Source organism: Arachis ipaensis, chromosome B04, assembly GCF_000816755.2.
Source record: "Arachis ipaensis cultivar K30076 chromosome B04, Araip1.1, whole genome shotgun sequence".
Classification (NCBI taxonomy): domain Eukaryota; kingdom Viridiplantae; phylum Streptophyta; class Magnoliopsida; order Fabales; family Fabaceae; genus Arachis; species Arachis ipaensis.
The window spans coordinates 100,118,232-100,124,243 of NC_029788.2; the positions used below are offsets into that span (position 1 = coordinate 100,118,232).

Consider the following 6,012-nt stretch of genomic DNA (forward strand, 5'->3'; position numbering starts at 1 on the left):
CTCTCTGTCACACCCAACCCCGCACCATCAACGATCTCTCGCGCCCAGCTGTTTCTCGACGGTCTCTCACACCCAACCCTCGCACCATCGACGCAACCCTCGTTAGATTTGGAACCCTCCATCGGCGCTGCTCCGTCCACGCACCATCAGTGGTCTCTGTCTCGGCGTGCCCTCCTACTCTCTCAGTGGTCTCTGTCTCACAAATCCTTGTTGGATTCGGAACCTCAATCGTTGCTCACTCTATTTCGCAAACCCTCAATCGCCGCTCCTCCCTCCGTGGTTCAGCACCCGTCGCGTTGCCGTCTCCCTCTCTGAAGTCGTCGCGCCGCCGTCTCCCTCTCCCTCACTCGTCGCACCTCCGTCAGCCATGTTCAACGTTCACAATGCCATGGTAAATTATTTGGTCAATTTTTTCCTTGATCTGATTATTTGATTTTTGAATTTAATTTTCTTGGTTCTTCATTTTTTTTATTTTTCTAAATTTCTATTTTTTGTTCTAATATGATCCGTGGTTTAGGGTTTTTTTTTTCCTCTAAACTTCTTGACATTTGGTTCTGTTCTGCTGTAGCTGTGGTAGTGCTCAGCTACTGATATGTGGTGCTCATTCTTTGCTGAATCTCGTTTGGCAAATAATACCTCTAGATTTTTTGCAAGGTGGCAAATTTAGAGTAGCAGCAGATAATTACATTAGGCCTCCCTTAACTAAGGTATTCAAGTTTCTTTTTAGCTTCAAATTATGCCTCGCTCAAGTTTTTCGAAGTTGATTGTGATTTCTTTCTTTTGTATTCTCTCCAGGGAGTTCCATCTCTTTTCTCTGATCTTTCGTCTTTGTATAATCACCCTGGGAAGGTCAGCTTTATCCCTTACATTTCTATAACTGAAAAACTATGAGATATTTGATTGTATTTTTTCTTCCATCATGTTATCTAATGGAAGAAGATAAGCTTCCTATGGGTTCTGATTGTTCTTTTTATTCTTTTGAACTTTGTTCAGGCAGACATTTTGAAATAACTTATTCTTGTATTTTTTCACAGCGCTCTTCAAGCTAAGGTATATAAAAGATCAGATAGCGAAGTAGGCAGCTTAATTGCTTCAGTGAATATAGGTTTTAAAGGCTAGCTAGTAATTAATTACTATTGTATATATAGATAGAGAGTGGTCACTACTACAGCCTGTATGTTCTTGTTTAATTATTTGTTTTTAGTTGTGTGTATATTTAAATGTTTGCATCCTTGTTTTGGTTTTCAGAGGTAATTTAGTAAAGGAGGAATTCAAGAAATTATTGTAGCATTTATACTGAGCATCACATCTGCTAAAATAAATAAATACGTCAAAGAGATTTGAGATTCATCAAGAGAATAATGAAGGAAGTGGCGGCAAGAGTAGTAATGATAATGAGGGTGAGGAAAATTCATTTGACATGAATGAAGGAGCGGCTATAGGTGATGATGAGGAATTGGAAGAAGAGAATAATAATGAAGCAAAGGAGGAGGAGGAGGATAACAATGAAGAAGGGAATTCAGCAAACCCAAGTAGCAGCAGCACAGCATCAAGAGAAGGGAAGAGAGGGAGTGGTGTGAGACAATATGTGAGATCAAAGATGCTAAGGCTTCGTTGGACTTCTAATCTTCATCTCTCCTTTGTCCATGCTATTCAGAGGCTTGGAGGTCAAGAAAGTAATTCCACTCTCAAACAGTTGTAAGACTACACTTCAATTTGACTTGGGAGGAGTTCAATTTGATAAAATGGTCTGTTTCAATCTTTTTTTAAGTGATTCTTCTGTCTTGTGTCTATCCTCTGAGTATGCTACTATTGTAGGTTCCTTATATTACAATTGCGAGTCCATTTTTAACCAATGACCATGTGTATATTTTCTGTGATTTTTGAATTGTAATAAACTACTCTGCAACATGTTTGTGATGCAGAGTGATATGATTAGGTACTTCAGAGAGTATTTATATATGAGACTCTTAATTGATAACTTCTTGAGAAATAAAGAAATATGATTTTAATGAGATTATTACAATTTGTGCTCTTGGAGTAGCTGCCCGCTAGTAGTTCTGCCCCCTGCACAGCTTCCACGGTTTTGGAGATTTAAGCGAGACTATCAAGGTATCATAACTTTTTTCTAGGTTTACCTCCAACAGCTATACAAGAGTTGCGGGCAACCATTCGTGTGCTACAAATTAGTCCGGATGTTGTTTAGGAATTAGATTAGATTTTTTATAACATAGAATTGTAATTTTTTTAAATGTTTATTTTGGAATTTGAATTTATTTTTTTTAAATATTTTACTCATATTTTATCATGTACATAATTCATATAAATCAATGGAAGATTAATTTTTAGTATTATATTTTATTTGAAAGATTAACTTATTAGTATTTCTATTTTTATTATTTTTCTTTTTTTTTATTTGAAAAAGGATTAGGCCACGCTTTTGAAGTGTAATGACAAGTTTTTAATTTTTGGCACGCTTTAAAAGCGTGGCTGTATATCCATCTTTCGGCACGTTTTAAAAGCGTGGCTGTATATTCATCTTTCGGCACGCTTTAAAAACGTGGCTATAGGGTTATATATACAGTCACGCTTTTAAGCGTACCAATAGATAAAAGCGTGACAAAAAGTAAAGCGTACCAATAGATCAAGAAAAGCGTGCTGATAGATCAACCGGCACGCTGGCAGATGTGACCCTTTCAAAAGCGTGCCGATAGCTCAAAAAGCGTGGCGAAAGACTATCGGTACGCTTTTTTGCACCTTTCGGTACGCTTTAAAAGCGTGGTAAAAAGCTTATTTTCTTGTAGTGTAATCACTTAGGTAATCCCAATTAATGCACAAGCAAGTAATTCAAACAATATGCATATGATGCATGCCTGTCCTATGGCTGATGAGTCTCATGTGTCGATTATTAAGCCAACCCGACAAGTCCGACTGCTAAACCTTGGACGGTCTCCCGTCGCGCATCCCCAAAAGTCTATGCATAGCTTTTTTCACATATATATCAAATTGCTCAATGGGGCTATCATTCCCAAAAATTTATATGTGTCCGGTCACCCTTATGACGTAGGGTCAACAGAGTATCGAGTCTCAACCTGGAACACGTGGTGGCAAGCCACCACGGTACCTTACGCAAAAAAACTCGTATCTCAGATAATCATTTCATATTCATTCATAAACATTGCATAATCATTTATTATGGCCATATCATTACTCATTCATCATATAATTGCACTTTTATACATAACTCATTATAACCCGGAGCAAGTGGGGCGAAACCACAACCCTTGCGTCTACCCAAGGAGCCTCTATACTAACCAACCTGGAACAAGTGGGGCGAAACCACAACCCTTGCGTCTACCTAGGAGGTACGTTCTCATATGCCCAGTAGGAACTAGTGCGGAATTTATAACCACAAACTAACTGGCAAGTGCACTGGGTCGTACCAAGTAATACCTCAGGTGAGTGAGCGTCGATCCCACGAGGATTGATGGACTAAGCAACAATGGTTGATTAATTAGCTTAGTTAGACAAGTAGAAAATAGTGTTTGAGAGTTCAAAAGCATTGAACAATAATTCTGAAATTTAATAAAGCAAGCAGTAAATAGGTTGTGAAATATGTATAGAGAAACAGTTAAGGCTTCAGAGATATCTATTTTCCGGATTGATTTTTCTTATTAACTATTTTAATCATGCAAGATTCAATTCATGACAGACTATATGTGACTAGACCCTAATTCCTTATACCTTTCTAGTCTCCTCTAACTTTCATCAATCGCCAATTCCTTGGTCAATTAATTCCAATTAGGGGGTGAAGTTCAATTCTAGTTTATGTACCACAGAAATCCTAATTACCCAAATATAAGAGGATTATATGTCACGTATCCCGTTAAGTCCAGATAATTAGAATTTAGGAGAATATGTTTTCAAGCTGTTGTTCAAGTAAAGAGCTTTTTCAAGTTATACAAGAACTCAATTAGAAAGAGGGTCATACTTCCGTTCCACCCAAATTCATAAGATAAAGAACAAAAACAATTCTTAAATAGAAATCAGTACATGAATTAAAATAGGAAAAGCAATAGAATCAATCCATACAAATAGACAGAGCTCCTAACCTTAACAATGGAGATTTAGTTGCTCATGGTTCAGAGAAGAAAACTAGGATTGTAAATTGGGTTGAGGTGGAATGAAAAGTTAACTAATTGGATTCCCCCCTCAAGGAAGTTTCTTTTTCCTTTTATATTTAATCCTAATTAATTTAAAATCTAATTTCTAAAACTAAAATAATATCTTTTCCTATTTTAAAGATAAAAATAAAGTTTAAATCAGAATTAATTAGATAATCAGCAAGTCTTCAATTGATGGATGGGGACCACTTGCTTTGTAGGGTCCACGCTTAACTTGGGAAGTAACGGGAAGTATTCCCCTGAGTCCTCCATTCTGCAGCCTCTAATCTATGTTTTATGGGCCGAAAACTGGGTCAAAAACAGCCCAGAAATTGCCCCCAGTGTTTTCTGCGTTTTCTGCACATGGCGCATGTCACGCGTACGCGTCAGTCACGCGTACGCGTCAGGTACGCACACGCGTCACTCCTCGCTGTCATCTCCTTTAATTCTTGTGCTGTAGAAACTCCATCAAATCTAGCTGAATGCTACCTAAAATAAACAGAATTGCACAATACTCAAAGTAGCATCCATAGTGGCTAAAAGATAATTAATTCTTGATTAAACTTAACAAATTAAATGCAAATTCACTAAGAAAAGATAGGAAAGATGCTCACGCATCACAACACCAAACTTGAATTGTTGCTTGTCCTCAAGCAACCAAAACTAATATAGGCTTAGGATGTGAATTTGCAAGAGAATGAGAGTTCGATTAAGCTCATGTCACTTCTTATAGTGGGGTTTACAGCTGCAATCTTGAATAGTTTTGGCATCTCACTCTCCTTTGAATCAGAAGGATGTCACTGTCATTCGGAATTAGAATCCGGATAATATTATGAATTCTCTGATCTTTTGTAACTTAATTTAACCCTTGAACACAGCAATTTTTCTTTGATTCTCTTTTCTTTGATGCTTTGCACCTTGAGCCTAGCCGTGACTTTAAATGTTTTGTCTCAAGCTTTACTTGACACAGAAACACCACAAGCACTTAACTGGGGGAACTCTCTTTAAGTTCTGATTTTTCTTTCAGTTACTCCCAGACAGTGGTGCTCAAAGCCTTTGACATATTCTGCTAATTGCAATTGATCTCGACTCTAAATGTTTTGTCTCAAAGATTACTTGACACAAGAACACCACAAGCATATGACTAGGGAAACAACTCTTTGAGCTTTTAATCATGTCTGATCTCCCTAGTTATTGATGCTCAGAGCCTTGGACCTTGCTTTTTTTATTTTTTATTTTTATTTTTTTCTTTGCTATTTCTTTTGCGTCGAGGATTAAACTTTCATTAATTTTAGAGAAGTCATAATAATTCTCTAAATTCCTGTTCCTTATACATCAACATCCTTTGATTCAAATTCAACTATGCACTGTTCATATCATGCATTCAGAATTACAATTAATACCACCACATTTAAGTAAATAAGACTCCTCTTAAAATTAAACTCAATTTCTCATGCACTACATCTTTTCTCCTTTCTTTTTGATTTCAAGCTCAGTGGGCAATACATGAGATACCTTTCAGAATTAAAGCAACTAACAAAACTAAACTAGAACCTAGGAATCTAACTAATAAAGGATCATGCAATAAACAAAGCAAAATAGCAGAAAACCGGAACATAACATAGTAGAAGCGGGAAGGAATATAGAATGAAAGGAACTCAACCACCTTAGTTTTATTCTTCAGGTTGTGCTCCTTCGTGAAGATGATTCGCCCCCCTTTGGTACCATAAAATTAGACAGTAAAGCTATAAGCGAAGTGTCAACACCAAACTTAAAGGTTTGCTTGTCCTCAAGCAAAGAAGAACTGAAAATAAAAACAAAAAGCATGACGAAGGAAGAATAAAAGGAT

General features: G+C 37.0%; 1 long non-coding RNA gene across 1 annotated transcript; it reads left to right on the forward strand.

Moving 5' to 3' along the window:
• LOC110270720 lies at positions 665-1,821 on the forward strand. Its single transcript, XR_002360363.1, has 5 exons — positions 665-707; positions 796-849; positions 994-1,050; positions 1,149-1,155; positions 1,443-1,821. It is a non-coding gene; the product is annotated as an uncharacterized LOC110270720 (long non-coding RNA).